We start from the raw sequence: 17,305 nt of genomic DNA on the forward strand, positions 1-17,305 counted from the left end.
ATTGGAAAGTGAAATAGATCCATCATGTTGAAATATTACACTGTAAGAAAACTGCGGTAACATGGAGTTAAAAATCACTGAGGAAGCATGGTGGTGAATTTTGAAATTGAATGTGTCATATACTTACATTAATGGCTTTCATCTCATGTAGCTTCCAAAAAGTCAGGCTAGAGATTTGGTTCATTATATACACATGACATTTATTTGAAAAAAACAGAGAAAAAGACATGTTAATCTAAATTTTTCCAATAACTACCAATGATAATTGAAAGGTTGTTTGCCCTCACCTGATGAAAAGAGTATCAAAGAAGGCAGTTAACATTAGCCCAACTTTCAAGAGAGTTGATATTAGCTCAACTTACTCTATTGTATAAAAAAAATTCAGGAAAAAAGCATGACTTGTGCCTTCTCTGGAATTGTGAGAAAAGCACTAGCAATAAAAATACTACTGAATCAGGACTCTTGTGCATGCAACAATTATGAATTTTTGAAGGCTTGGCTTATTAACTTACTTATACTTACACAAAACTAATACCTAGCCACAAATATTTTGCTCAGCCCAAAAATATGGATTCACTAATTGTTGCAGGAAAACCCTAGATTGCAACCCTGCATAAGCTTCACAGAAAAGTTGATTCCATTTTACTGTAATGGAACCAGAGAACTGCAGAACCGAAGAATCATAGAATCATTAAAATTGGAAAAGACCTCCATGGTCATCAAGTCTAACTTTTGACCTAACACAACCATGCCAGCTTATCCCCAGCACTAAAGTGCCACATCAGCTCATTTCTTGAGCTGACATCCAAACCTCCCTGGGCAGTCTGTTCCAATGCCTGAAAACCTCTTCAGTGAAAAAATTCTTTCTGATGTCCAGGCTGAACCTGCCCTGGCTCTTTGTGGGCCAAGATCCACATGGCTACACCCTCCTTTCAGGAATTTGTAGAGAGGAATAAGGTCACCCCTGAGCCTCCCTTTCTCCAGGCTTAACACCCCAAGCTCCCTCACCACTCCTCACAGGACTTGTTCTCCAGACCTCTCACCAACTCCATTGCCCTTCTCTGGACACACTCTAGCACCTCAATGTCCTTGGTATGAGGGGCCCAAAACGGAGCACAGGGTTTGGGGTGTGGCCTCACCACATCTCAAATAGATGTCCCAGATGTGCTGAATACAGGGGAAAAATCCCTGTTCTGGTCCTACTGGCCCCGCTGTGTCGTGGCATGGGTCCATGCTGGGTGATAATTAGTATTGACTCCATGATTCCAGAAGGCTGATCAATGGCTTTATTATACTAAACTTATTGAAGAAACTCATTGCCCTCACAGACAGTCCAATACAGACAGACCAGATTGGTCAATTAATCAAAACACCATCACCATTGGCCAATCAAGAAACCACCCTTTGGTAAACAAATCTCCATAACACATTCCACATGTGCACAACAACAGGGGCAGCAAGTGAAGATAAGAAATGTTTATCATTCTTTTCTCTGCTCTTCTTGCAGCCTTCCCCAGGACAATGCCTGGGAAAGTTGTGCCTGCTGCTCTCTGTGGCCAGAGAGCTGCAGCCACAACACTATTTTCATACAGGCCAGGATGCCATTGCCAGGCACATCCTGGCTCATGTTCAGCCACCAACAACCAGCACCTCCAGGCCCTTTTCAGCTTGACCACTTTCCAGCCACTCTGCCTCAAGTCTGTAATGCTGTCTGGAATTGTTGTGCCTGAGATGTAGGACCCATTACTTCACCTTGTGGAACATCATCCCATTGGCCTTGGGCCATTCATACATCCTCTTCAGATCCCTCTGTGGTTTTGTCTCCCACCCAACTTAGTGTCGTCTGCAAATTTTCTGAGGGTGCACTCAAGGGTGACCCTTGCCCAGGTCATCAATAAAGTTACTGAACAGGAGTGGCCCCAATACTGAACCTTGGAGAACACCAAGGCTCATAGAATCAAAAACTGAGAATCATAGAATCAACTTATTGAATTGTAGAATCAGAGAATTAAGTGGTTTTTGTTGGAAGGAACATTTAAAGGTCATCTAGTCCAACCCGTCTGCAATTAGAAGGGACATCAATGAGATCAGGTTGCTCAGAGCCCTGTCCAACCTGATCTTAAGTGTTTCCAGGGATGGTGCATTCACCACCTCTGTGTAACCTGTCTCAGTGTTTCATCACATTTATTTAAAAATATTTCTTCTTTATACCTAGTCTGAATCTACACCAGTTTAGTTTAAAGTTGTTACCTTTTGTCCTGTTGATAGAGGCTCTAGAAAAAAGTCTGCCTCTTCTTTGTTTCAAGCCCTCTTTATATAGTGACAGGGCATGTTTTTACTCCAGACTGAACAACTCATCACTAGAACAGGTGTTTTATCCCTTTGATAATTTTTGTGTACCTCCTTCTACTTTTTTCTAATTTTGTGTACCTCCTTTTTTCTGTACCCGCTTCTACTTTTTTTCCTGTCTTGAGGATTACAAAGCTGGAGAAGGACATTCACCAGAGCAGAGCAGAGAGGCAGAATCCCCTCCCTGCCCCTGCTGCCCACACTGCTTTGGATGAAGCCCAGGACACCTTTGGCTCTCTGAGTTGTGAGTGCCCATGGCTGGGTCATGTCCACCCTGTCACCCCCAGTCCTTCTCAGCAGGGCTCCTCTGATCTGTTCAACCCCAGCCTGTGCTGAGACTGGGGGTTGCCCCGACCCAGGTGCAGCATCTTGTACTTGGTCTTATTAAACCTCATGACATTCCCATGGGCCCACTTCTCAAGTTTGTTTAGATCCCTCTGAGTGGTATCCCATCCCTCAGCCATGTCAGATGCACTGCTCAGCTTGGTATCATCAAATACTATAATTAACAATAGGCAAGAGACATTTTAGTTTTAAAGGTCACAAGTTACACTGGTTAGAGCCAAGCTTTTGACCTTTATTCAGGAAGTTTCCAAGAGACCTCTAGCTGAACTAGATTGGGGGATAACAAAAAGCAAGAACTAAAAGTATTATTGTTACAGCAAATTCAATCACCAATTTGTTAGAGATTAAAGTTATCAATATATCTTGTGGGAAAAATACACAGGAAATTTCTTGCAGGAAAAATATGGGAAAAATTAAGTCTTCAACCCACAGACATACACAAAAGTCAACATGCCTGAGAAACTTTAAAACTATCAAACAGATCCCAAGAGTACACTGAGGAGGTGGATTGGTGGAAAAGCTGGTGGAAAAATGTCATTGTGGGTCATGCACAGGCATAATGTTAGAGCAGAGCAGAAAAATCTCTGGCCTTTTAAACAAAACAAATCCAAGCCAAGAGCACTTAAATAATACCTCACTTTCAGTAAGTGTAATTTATGACAAATAGACAAAACCAAAAAAAATCTTAACAAAATAATCACATGTGAAAGTAGAAGTAAAATTTGGGGCATACTGAGATGGAATTAAAAGACATAGAAAAAGAACATTTCCATGGCCAGAAGAATTAGGAAACTTTAAATTCTTGTAAATATGTCCAGTTAATTGTCATGCTAGTATGCTTAAAAGTAATAATTGAAAAAATTTAAAAGTCCCTCTTGCTTTGTAACTGAAATGACTTTGTAACTGAAAATACTTTGTATCTAAAAAGTGTTATTAATTTCATGGAAGTACTTATTTTTATGCTTGCTTCCCAATGGCACCTCCTTTGTCCATCCCAGTCAACACATTTCTTCTTTGCAATATAGAATACAAGCCATGTAAATCTGTTTATTCTTAAAGTCAGTGAGAATCTTAGTTTCCACTCATCTATTCTTATATCTGAAAATTATTGTTCTAAAACTCACTCTGGACATCTGCTTAAACTCAGTTTTGATATTTGGATTCTAGAGACTCTACTAGGTAATGATTACATGTAACATTGAAGCAATACTCAAAAAGCTTCACGTGATCACTGGTGTAAAGCAACTCTGAGATCAAGTCTGCATTTGTGAAGTGATTGCTTCATCAATCACAAGGATTGTGATTGATTAAATACCATTTCATTTTTGCTCTACCATGTTACCAAGTGTGTAGTATGTAAGTTGTACATGTAATATGTAAGAACAGACAGTGATGCTCAAGTTATCACATTACAGGCAGCGTCCAGCATAATTTAGCTGATAGAGATAGTATGTTTGAGCTTTGAATGCATTCAGGGTAGAGAAAAAGGCAATTTTTGTATTTCTTTTGCCAGAAAAAAAAAAGGTTTTAATTCATTGTAAATGATGAAGCAAGAATGGATGTATTGATATTATTAGTATTTCTTAAAGTAAATTAATGCAATTTCAACTGCTTTTTTAAAAAGTGAAATAACTAGGGTTTTTTGTTTTGGTTTTTTTTTTTGCCTGAAGGTAATTTCTTGCACAGGAGTATGTATCATATGCATAATAGATCATTAAAGCAGAGGTTATAAAACAGGTAAAAAGAGTTTAACCAGAGAATCACATTGCACTTTTTCTGGAAGAACTCACTCAGAATTGAGATTTTCCTGGGATAGGCAATTCTACTTAGCTTCTCTGACATGTTTCTGTGAATGTTGTTTGGGAGATTTTTCTAGCACACTAGTACATCCTGTTGGTTACAAGGTTGTGATATATACATCTCATCATTTTTTAAGTCTTTGCAATCATATTATATAAATAATTTATACTATTGGCTAGATTTCATAGAAAATAATGAATTTGCATCTTTGGCCTGAAAAAGCACAATTGTTTGAAATTTATATCTATTTCTTGACAATGGCTTGATGTTCAGGTAAAGATGAACTCAGAATATGCCTAAAACAGAAGCCTCGTGGAGCTTGAAGTATTTTAATTCTACCCTTCCTATTACAGCTTAATTTATACTTACACAAAATGTATGGGACTTCCTGATGGAAATGTATGGCGTTTCTTAATGCATAAGCCCATAAAAATTAGAGGAAAAAATACTGTCATAAGCCCATAAAAATTAGGGGAAAAAAACCTATCATATAGTTTACATAAAATATATTTAGTTCAGGAAGGCTTGTGTCCTAAAGTGCAAACTTTCACTAAATATTATCTAATCTGGGCATAAGAAGTCTTTCTGTCTTGATATAATGAAGATAATGAATTCTATCAACTGTCTTATTTTTTTTTTAATGTCAGATTTTACGGGTTTTTTTCCTAATTGCATATTATGCATTGATTTTAATTTTCAGTGAGAGTTTTATTATCCACCATAAGGAATATTTCAGTGAAGCCCCTGAACTCAAATGTGTTTAGCTCTACAGGTACCCTTGTGGAAAATAAGGCCACCTGCTTGATGAAAAGTGTAGAAAACACTCTCAGGTCATTAAAATAATGATTGACTTGGCTGCCTGTTTTTGTATCACTCCAATCCCAACCCAGCCATGGACATGGCTTTCTCTCCTGGTCTCAGACCTACTTTGCCCCAGTAGCCTTACCAGGCTTTCACTGAATTGAGGTTCTCCCTAGCTACATTCTCTGACCCTGACCCTGACTTGCAGCCCCAGGGCTTTGGATCCTTGTCAGTGGAGGGCAGCCTTGAATTCGCCCTCAGCTCCTGGCTTCCTTCTCCTGGGGAGCAGACAGAACTTGCTCCTCAGTAACAGCAGGTTAAGGAAAGAAAAGTATCACTGTAATGCTGAGCACCCTGGTATATTATCACTGATGGCAATCAGAAAGCAGATATTGAAGCAAAGTGCAGATCTTTCCATGGCATAGGTTGAAGCAACTAAAAATTTGTGCTTGTGTAACTCAACAGGATGAATGTGCCTATATTGTTAATTGTTTTGGCCAATACACTTTTAGCCTTTGCATGAATCTTCGGCAGTATATTTCACTGTGTATTTTTACTGTATGTGGGAAGGTATATCTTCTTGTTTGCTCTGAAGTTGCTCCTACACAGTGTAAATGAATTATTTGTGATCATGTTTTCCTAAAACAAAGTACAGCATAATTATAATTCAGTTTAGCTAAGGAGATCTGTTTGCATATGAGATATTTTTTATAACATTTTTCATCTTAGAAGTACATATCACATATATATTTTATACATTTTTCTTTTCATATCAGATCACTTAAATCACATTCCATTCATGTTCAGCAGTACCAAGAAAAGAATGACAGCCTCAACAGAGAATAGGCAAAACAAGTCCTCTAGGTAACATGGCATTTATCTAGATTATTTAAGAGGTTTTGCTCTAGTTTCATTAGACTCTTATTACGAAGAATGAAGGAATGATGAGTACCTAAAATATAATTAGGGCTTGTGTGCAAGTGTTGCTAGGTACTGATGGAACAAAAGGTTTCAAAAAAACCTGAGAGGGGAGCAAAAATGTTGCTGTGAATTCTTACCAATTCCTTTTTTATGTTTCAATATAACTTTTAGAAGTACCTGCTTAAAACTATAGTCCTTTTAAAAATTAAAAAAAACCAAATTAACCTCAAAAACAAAAACTCCAAAAAACCTCAAGTCACTGTATTTGCCACAAATATAAACCACTACATATTTGTTGTAATTGCTACTCTGTGTATTCTGATGGCATCAGTAGAACTTTCTGATCTTGGAAATCTTGAAAGTTGAGAGATACCTTAAACAAGATTTTACTTAATTTTTCAAAATGTAGAAATAAAGATAAAAGTAAACAGAACCTGTTGTTTCATATTTCAAAGCCATTCAGTGGCTGCAGTGAAATGACTTGGACACTATCATTTATCCATTTAGGGAATTCCACATTTAGAGGATAACCTTCAGAAATCACATAAAATGTGTGTAAATGTCATGATTGAGAAAGAGTAACTTTGACCACAGGAGTTCATGCAACTGAAGCTGTAGGAAACAATCTTTTTTTAATCTAAAAACTCCCTACTGCTGCAAAATAAAGCACAACAGTTCTAGCTTTGCACATCTTATATTTGATAGCGTGCTTCATCATACATATTTTTTACAATAGGTTTCACTAGAAAAATATTACATGAGCTATAAATGAATGAGTTGGAAGCAGAAGTAATGACTGTTATGATTCCCCTTAAAGATGTGCAAAGTTTGCCTGAGCATAGTTGCCACTAAATTATTTTATATACTAGAAGATAAATAAATTAGTAAAGAATTTCACTGAATTTTACATTATTTTGTTATATCATTTAAATACATAGACTTCCAGATGTTGTAGCTCATTTTAGTAGAATCTGATTGCATCAAAAAATACTTTAACTGCTATAAATTTCAAAAAAGAACTAGAGATATTAACAGGATAGTATTGTCAATACTCCCTGACAGTGTCCTGGTGGAGTAGAGAAAGGGTTAGAACTTATCTTTTGTTTCTGCTCCCCTATCACCACCCTAAATTTTCACTTCTGCACATGTGATTGCAAGATTGCAGTATATTAAAGGATATTACTGGCAATATTCTTTTTTTTTTTTACTGTTTTCAACTATCTGCTCCAGCTCAGCAGGAGTCTTCTTTCAGCTTTTGAGATGGAGATTCAGTCTCTAGCACTGTCTGAAATGGCAGCTGCCTAAGAGGAATGTGTACAATGTGCTTTACAGACTTGGATTTGTTGCACTTGCGATGGTTACCCCTGCTCTACCAAGTTATCGCTCTGAATTATCATGACATGATCATGACATGAAAAGTATTTCTTTAAGGGTTTAAGGATTATATAGATTTTCCATCCTAATACCCATGTTGAAGTTGCCTCTAACCATTCCAACACAGACACATTCTAGCTATTATCTGGTACTTGTTTAGACTTCCAGTAGGAACAAAGAAAGAAAATTTTGGATCTCAGTGCGAACGTTAAAACAGGGTTAATTTTACCACAGATTTAAGTGGCTTTTTTCAAGGGTCTGCTAACCAGATCTGGAGTGGAGGATTTGTATTCCAACTTCTAAAGTTAATTGCTGTCATTTCTGTATCCATAAAGTTGTTAATAGGTGAATGAAAATGAAATTCGGCTAGTTACCAAACTACTCCACATACAGCCATATTTGTTTTTTTGAAGAAAAATAGGACAGACCTTAAGTGATGCTATGGGAACTGCAGTGAAACTCATTAGTGAATTAGACAATACAGAATTTAGAAGCACAGAAATTTTTGTTTTGCTTTTATTTTGTGCTGGTTTAAAACCAGCTGGGAAATTAACTCTAAATAAGCCTCCTCCTTTGCCCTTCACACCCTTCTGATGAGAATGGAACAAAGGCAGAAACTATGGGTTGAGATAACAATTTACTGAAAACAAGCAGCAATGGGATGAGAAATTAACAGTAACAGCAACAATATTGATAATGTAGGTGTATGAAAAAATAAGGTGATTTAGACACAAAGAGGTGCTCAACCACAATGACAATTCCCAGTGGCCACTGGGATTAAGACAAGATGGCGGCTTTTCCTATAGCTTGGCAGTGATGCAGTCCTTCCCAAGACAAAAGATGGTGAATGCACCATGTGACCTCCTGAGGAAAAAATGAGATGGTGGATGCTGTCTGCAACCTGTGTTCCCCCTCCCTGAGCCTGAGACAGCAGAGAGCAATGACAAACCCCTAAAAAGCTGAATTGTCTGTGTGGCACTGCCCAGTCCCCTGGGGTTTGACTCCATGCTGTGCTGCTCCTCTGTTTGTCAGTGTTTGCCCCCTTGGTGCAGTGCCCGTGACTCCGCTGTGTTTGGCAGTACTTGGCCAGGCTCAGCATGGCTTGGTTTGCTGCTGCTTCATTGCCTGTGGCTGCTTCTGGCACCAGTGCCTGTGGTGCCTGCACTCTGCTAGGCTCAGCTGCATTCGCTGCCCGGAGGCACATCCTCCTGAAGGACAGGAAGATATGAGCAGCACTGGGGAAAAGGAATAGAGTCCACAATTCTGGTTCTGGAGACTTCCTTGAAGAAGAAAGTACAAAACGGCACACTTTCGGTGTACATTCATCCTTTTCTTCCTCCTGAAACCATGCACCCCTGGAAGGAAGTGTGTGGTAGGCAGCAGCACCATAGCCATGCTCCACTCCTCCTCTCTGCAAGTAGGATGTACATTATTTCTGATGAAAGAACATAACACATACATAAAAAGAAATAGATTCATCTGCTACAGATTCAGTAGCAGCAGCAGTCTGACATAAGCATCTCTGGTTTAACTTGACAGACCTTTGAGTGGAGGTTTTCTTTCTAGTACCTGCCTAGATTCTCTCCTGTGTACAAAGAGAGCTTTCTTTTTAAAAGTTGAGGAAGGTAGAAGTTGGTTGTTTAAGGAAAAAGAATTTGAGTCATAATATATTTCCTTTCACTCCTATACATGGTATATTTAGCTTTTTCTTGACAATATGAGATTGAAAAAGATTCTATTTTTTCTTTGGAATATTTTTTGTGGTTTGAGACAAACATTCCATGGTGCTTTACTCTTTATTTTTTAAACGGTGTCCAGTATTATCTTCACTTTGAAGTCTTACATTGTTGCTGAACAAGAAGTACTAGAAACTTGTGAACACAAATATCTTAATCCATTAGATTTTAATGGAAGTGATAAAACATTTTCTTCTTTTTTGTCAATGATAGTTCCACGACCTTTTCAAGTAGGACCAAGTAAGAATGGCATATTTTAATCTTTAAGTCACAACATTTACTAGAAATAAAAGGACCCTTAAATTTACACTGAAGTAGCAAGACAATCATAATCTATCTGTCAAAGGAATGCTACACTCAATACTGCAAATTCAATCCAAGTATATTTTGTGTTGACTAGATTTAAATACAACAGAGCTAAAACCAGAAAAGGTAATAACCTAGAAATCTAAATACTCCTAACATTAACTTAACTAGGAGCTGCTATGTCAATTTTGCTACATTAGGGAAATGCATAAATTATGTATATATGATTACCTTTTGTTTATGTTGCTTGAAGTGTTTTATATATGTACAGTGAAATGCATTTATATGTCATGTGCTTATGGGGCACATGTAGATGAGAAATAACTTTTGTATAACTTCTGTGTACGTATGTCAGGGTTTTAACAGAGGTAAAGTAACAGAGGTACACTTTCTAGTGTGTACTTTCATGGAAAGTTTCCTTTCTTTAGGTTTCTGACAATGAGAAAATAGGTGCAAAAATATTTCAGGCAACTTTATTTTCAAATATTTGTCTTTAATAATTTCCCGTTTTCTTTCAGTCAATCCAATGAAGAGTGTGGTGATTTTTATTTCCAGTAATGTGATCAAATAAATAGTTTACGGCAAATAAAATAGTTTAAAGATAAGAAAATGTATTTCAGAAAAAAAATTAAGAAATGTGTGTTGATATATGTTTATATATGAGATACATTTTAATAAGATACAGGTGATGTTTTTATAAAGTTCTTTCCTAATTTTGTATCAGTAGATTTTCAGGATACCAGTGAAGGAAATTATAAGGCAAATTATATTGTTAATATTTGACTTGATGCGGTCTTTTAAAATGTATTCTCTGCAAGGTTAAAAAAGGTATCTTCCTGAGAAGAAGATATTATGGGTGAGGACAGTACTGATAATTTAAAATAAAACTGTAATCTACTGGTTTTGTTTATTAACTGATAATAAGCCACCCAAATTAATAAATAAGTTCCTTATTTCTGAAACAGGCTGAGAGATTTGACCTACTATGCTCATATAATCAGAGGGTTGGCCTCTCTTGAGATTGTATAATCTGGAAAGATTGAGCAAATATTTTAGACAGATAAGGAAAAACTGAAGAGGAAATAAGAAATAAGCTGAGGATGAGGATGGAGTATGAAATTACCCAATTGTAACCACAAATTTAAGGTTAGGGTAGGGTTTCTTGCAGATTCTTCTATAAGTAGAGATGCAGATCAGAGTTTCTTGCAGATCCTTTCATGATGTGAGATACGGTGTTCTGGCCTTTGCCTCTCCTGGAACATCTGGATAACTAAATGGAATTTTGAGTCCTGTTGTCTCCCCCCTAACTCTGCCAGTTATCATCTACTCGCTTTTACTCTGCTCTGTCATCACTTTTAATACTGTTTTTAAGTATGGGCTCTGAGCACACTCAGCAGAAGTCCTACAGCCCCAAGGAGAATGAAGCAACTGCAAGTTGAGTCCATGCCCTGAAATAAAAAGCAGTGATGTAGTCAGAAAGAACACGTGCTTTCTGCTTAAGTAAGCACTCTGGCAGGTAGCATTTAAAAAACTCCACAAAAATGAATGGGTTTTAAAAAAATTATTGGCATTCTTGAAGGCCAACTTTTTATAAGACTGGCCCCATTTCCTAAATTTCAAATGAATTCTTGTGGATGACTTAATTAGTTGTATCCAGTAAAACATCCAGTAGAGAAGATAATTACTTGATTGTCAAATGGAATAACAGCGGTTTTCCCTGCAGTGAAATCTCCACCACTGTAATTAGGTTATGTCATACTTTACCCTGAAGGGAATATTAAAAACACAAGACAAGCCAGTTTCATCCACCGTATTTTTTCTATTTATAGTTTAGTGCTAAATTGCTGCCTTCATGATGCAGCAAAGACATCAATAACGAAATACTGATCTTGTGTTGCTCAATTAAGTTTGCTACATGGATATTAATGTAAATATGGATCTTCTAAGAGAATTCTGTTGACTAATCATTTGAAGCATAATAATAAAAATATACATATGAAGAGTTTTACAAGAAAAAATAACACAGTAGAAATATATATTAAAAAAAGGATAAAAAAAGCAGAAATAAATATATCTGCAAAGATTATACATATGCTGACACACTGAGTGAATTGTGACTTTCCTTTTTCCTATTTTTTTAATATGTTCTCTCTCAGAACAACAACAAAGCAACAGCAAAAAACGCTACCAAAAACCTTAAAAAATTAAAAAATATATTGATGAATTTGATATAATATGAAGAATTGCCTATCCCTATGACTCCAATTGCAAAAAAGATACAAAATTATTTGTTTAAATCTTAGTACCTGTCTGATTGTCTTTATTTATATAGATAAAAAAATATTGTTCACAGGTGTGAAAACTGTTCTGTTTTCCATGTGTATGGAATGATAAGTATGAAAACCAGTTGTTTTATACTTAATGTAAAATCAGACCACACTTTGTTTGCCTAGAAAACTTTATTGTACCGCTAAGTGGACCACTTAATGGAGAAAAATACCCCAGAAGAAAATTGCTTTTTAAAGTCTTAAGTAAATTAGGTTAATCTAAAAATGCTTGATGTTTATGAAATGGCAAAGAAAGTAGTTTCATTTTTCCCTGAAGTAAAAGTAAGAGTTAAGGAGGCTTCTGGTTTAACATTTGAATTTTCTCTTAAGAAGGTGAGATCACTTTATATAATAAATTTTAAAAAATCACCAACACAGACTTGGTTAGGAGAAGAAAATGTAGAAAGATACTTCAGCTAGATTTATGTTCTGTTTTGCTTTCTGTTTTGTTTTTTAATGTTTTGTGGAGTTTTTGTAAATGACACATAAACAAAACCTCTCCCCAGGTTCAGTTTGTTTTTTGGTCTTCAATATCAAGTGGAGAATGAATTAATAGGAATATGGAATTTTTTTGTGACCATTTGTCCATGTATTGAGGCACTTTAACTTGAAAAAAAAAACCCACATCTAAAGCATTTATTGTTTAAGATCACCATATTAAAAAGAACATCATGATCTTTGAAAAAACAGGAAAATTGAAAATGCATGTGACTAGCTTAGAAGCTGCTTCATCTAATAGGTGAGGTATTTTAAGAGTGATCAAATAAGGCCAATGACACCTAGAAATGCAGTATAAGAACTTACTTGAAATCTGAAAAAAGCAGCATTCCTTTTTTATATATTTATATCGGATAATTAGAAAGGCCTAAGAGGATAGACATCCCCATCTTAAATGTATTCTGAAAGAGAAGCTAGCTTTCTGGTGCAATATTACAAAAAATTACATGGAATTTCTCATTAAAGGACTGACATAAAAAAACTTCTGTGTGCTGAAAATGAGAATCACACTATTATTATTGCTTAAACTTCTCTCAGCACTGTACTACTCAGTATTGCTGTACTTCTCAGGTCTCTATCTGTTGAAAAAACAGTCCTTGCATGAGTGTGAAGTCTATGGATTGAGAAGTTTTTTGTAGAATTATATTTCACTTTAATATAAACGTTTTATGTAAGTGTCACCTTTCTAAATACCTAAAATCTGTTGAAAAATTGACTTGGGTTTTTTTTTTTTTGTTTTGGATTTTTGTGGTTTTGTTTGTTTGTGTTTTGGTTTGTTGAGGGTTTTGTTTGTTTGTTTGTTTTGGTTTTTGTTTTGTTTTGGGTTTTTGTTGTTTGTTTGTTTGTTGGTGGTTTTTTTGGGTTTTTTGGTGTTTGGTTTGTTGTGGTTTTTTTTTCAGTTATGGGGACACAAGTAATTATCTCTTCTTAATTATCATACAATGATAGAATAGTTTGGGTCAAAAGGGACCTTAGAAATCACCCAGTTCCAGCCCCATGCCATGGGCAGGAACACTTTTCACTAGAACTGGTTGTTCAAAGCCCCATCCAACCTGGCCTTGAACACTTCCAGGGATGGAACACCCACAGCTTTTGTGGGCAGTCAGTTTAAGTGCCTCACTGCCCTCACAAGAAAGAATTTCTTCCTAATATCTAATCTAAACCTACTTTATTCCAATTTGAAGGCATTTCCCTTTGTCCTTTCACTACATGGCCTTATCAAAAGTCCCTCTTAAGTTATTCTGTAGCCCCCTTTAGGCTCTGGCAGACCCAAAGACATCTTAGCAGTTTACCAAATGTTGCTGCTATTGAAAATTTTTTGTATATGTTATTGGAAATTATTAGTACATATATACTTTTTTTCCAGTCCCCTGAGCTTGTAAAAAAAATTCTTATATATCCCAGGGGCCATTTGATATTAAATTTCAGCACCTCAATTTGTCTTTAGATAATCATCATCTGGCACAGAAATAACTATGACCTCCTATGTACTACAGTGCAATTGCTTATTGATGGCTTCTGTGAGGAAAACTCCCAAAGGTTTCTCAAATCTGTTTCCAGGTGCCATGTTCATGCATATATTTAATACCTACAGAATTAAAAATATAACACGTGAAAACATGCTTTCAAATTATTGTTATTTTCCCTTTTTACACTTTAGTGAAGGAGCATTAATGTTTTGCACTAACTTCTGCCCTAGCAATGACACCCATTAACCTCCCAAGTGATCAGCACAGGCCTCCCTCACCAATATGCACTGGCAAGAACCCAAAGATAGTTCTGAGAAACTTGTGTTTGCTTGTCCATGCAGGCTTCTGTTTCACTGCTGACACCACTAACATGGATGACAGGTAAGAGAAATTCTGAAGGTAGCTTTGCTTTAACTCAGATTTCGGTCTTCAAGGAGCAGGAGAGAGAGTATTGGCTTGCTTTGCATAAGTTACTGTGCAGCACCCTTATTAAAACATTTTCAGCCATGACCAGCCAAAGGAAGGTCAGAGCCATTCACCTGGTAGTATGGGAAGACTGTCTTGCATTATCCAATTTACCAAACACTATTCACCTACAGGCTGATCCCACACATGATTGAATCTGATTAATCCCTCGAAGAAATTCTTACAATAAAAATAATCCTTCTTTATGTTTGCTATCCTGTGACTGACCCTGTGGTGATGCTCACTGATCAGCTCCTACGGAGAAAACATATGCTGAATGTTGTATTTGTTTGTTTGCTTGATGAGGAGAATGTCCTCTTGCAGATTTAAATTCTAGAGGAAAATCTGGCCAGGGTCCAGATACTTCTTTTCCTTTTCTCAAGAACAGTAGCCTGAAAGCAATAGTAGTCTGAAAAGAAATGGTCTTACTGAACCTCTGTGGAAACATCCTGTGGAGCTATGGATATAGGAAGATATTCTTGGTCCCTTTGCATATAAATATGATACTAAGTTCATACCTTTCTTTTTTTTTTTTTTTTTGGTCTAAATTTGCAGGCTTCTATTTATATTGACATAATTTTGTAATGTGAATATTTTATTTTCACAGGTTCTGCAGAAACAAGGCCTTTTTATTTTCTAGATTTGTATTGAAATAGGAATTAGATTATTTGATTTATTCTCTGTAGTTCCTAATTAGAAAAATGTGCATCTCATCCTTAGACTGTGGTATGTGGCCTGCTGTACATATGTTGGGAGACTTTAAAAAAATGGGGGTTTTTTTGTATTTTCCTATCACAACTTTTTTTCACTTTATTATTTGATCACTTGCAAACATGATCAATGTTCTGAAGAAATATTTGTAGTTATCAAGTCAACTGGAGATATTTTGTGTGAAAATAAACCAAGTTAATAAGAGAGGTCATAAGTGTGGTAGCAGGAGCTGATGTTGATTTAGATACTCAGGTTAAGTATGAAACATTTCAAGCTGTTTGGGGAAAATTTAAAGAGAAGATCAATGAGATAAAGGACAGAATGTTTTGCAGCATTCAGGAATGAGAGGAATTAATGATGTCTCAAACCTCAGTAAGATACATTTGGCTCTGCAGCAGCACAAAATCTCCACCGAAATGGGACTTTGTGTCCTCTTTTTGCTTCTTTCCCCTGACAAGAGGAGTCTACTCTTAGCTGAGCTCCTCTGTGGATACTCAGGAGCAGTTTCTAAGTCACCTCTAAGGGACTAATTTCCTTTGCCCAGTTTTTCTACCCTGTAGAAATCTGGTGTGATATCAGGAATGATGCCAACAACCATCACATATAATCAGTTTTTCTGTTTTTTTCTTCCCTCTGTAGCTTATTATGTGAACAGTGAGCTACAAATAGATTTGCAGCCTCACCAAACATTGGGAGAAGTTTTATATCTTCTGCAGTTTCTGTGTGCTTACACACATGCTTGCTTGGGTGTGATGAAGGTGAAAGTGAAGAAAGTAATTATCAAGAATAAAAATGTTTTCATTCTCAGGAGAAATGAGCTAACATCACAGGCCAGATGAGTATTTTACAGAGCTGCCTGATGTCTTTCCTGCCATGCTATGCCATAAAAATCCCCTCAGTTTTTATCTGTACTATTTTTGCATTGTATCACCCTTGTTCTTCAAAAATGACACATGCAAAAATTTCTGTACTCTGAGATGGAGTCTCAATTGAGTCAGTAGGGGATCAGGCAGGCAGAGCAGAGCATTTTCATGCACCACATTGCTGGATCTGCAGATTGGAAATCTCCACAGGAAAGGGATTTATAAAGGTATGCTTCCTGAGGAAATGAAAAATATTTTATCTCAGCAGAACTTGCTTGCATAATAAATCTCCTATAACAATATGGTGCTTTAATGGTGGCTGCACGATGAAAAACTTTTAAGTGTCCTAAATTGTGATTCAATGTACTGTAAGTTGCCACTGTGATATTCACTTGGCAAGGTTCATTTATACCTATAAACTACAGATCTGACCTAAATATATGGAATAAGGGCTTTTTTTTTTTGTCTGTACAGATTAGAAAGACTAAACCAATTCAGACTCAGAAGAAAGATTCAGAAAATAGTCCAGAAGGATTATTAGAGTAATTTAACAATTAGAAAGATCAAAAAAACATCTGTTCAGAAAATGAGAATTTAAAAGCGTAAATCTAATAAGACCTTTTTGAGAAGCAGTAATGTATTCTGCAACTATTGGCACATATATACAATGTAGTTATCTGAAAAAGAGCATCTTCATGCTTATGAAAAAAATTTGAGCAAACTGTGCTGTCCTATCACATGTAAAGCTTCAATTTCTTTTTAGGTTTCCTATCATTAAAATGTCAGGGAATTTTTTCATACCATTTTGATCTGCTCCGATCCATTGTTTTCTTAATTCACTGCTCAGACTCTCATTGCTGTAAGTATTTGTTTTTCTGTACTGGCTGGTTGGTATTTCCCACCCATGGATTTTTGTCATGAGCTTGCCTTGCTAATGGCTGTTTTTTTCCTCAGACCTAGACCTTCCTGCTGGCAGCCACACCCAGGCCCATGTGTACTTTCTCAAAGCTGCATAGATAGATCTTTAAGTACTTTAACCTGTGTAGAAGGGCCTCTCCATGTACAAATCTTTAGTCTGCCTTTCTTCTGCATCTCTGTAACTTTTTAACCAAGCTGTTGTGACTGTATTCCAGACCTCTTGTGCATTTTTTCTGTTATGTTTTACTTGTGCTGTTTTTCTTGCACCTGCAAATGCCCAGTTTCTTGCTGTTGGCTTCTTCACCAAAGTGAATGTGAAGCTCACCCCTTTGTTGCTTTGCTTTTCCTACATAATGCTTTGTGGAGTTTAGTTAATATTGGAGAAACCCAAAACTTAATGAGTACCAACATGGTAGTAATTT

Source organism: Agelaius phoeniceus, chromosome Z (assembly GCF_051311805.1).
Source record: "Agelaius phoeniceus isolate bAgePho1 chromosome Z, bAgePho1.hap1, whole genome shotgun sequence".
Classification (NCBI taxonomy): domain Eukaryota; kingdom Metazoa; phylum Chordata; class Aves; order Passeriformes; family Icteridae; genus Agelaius; species Agelaius phoeniceus.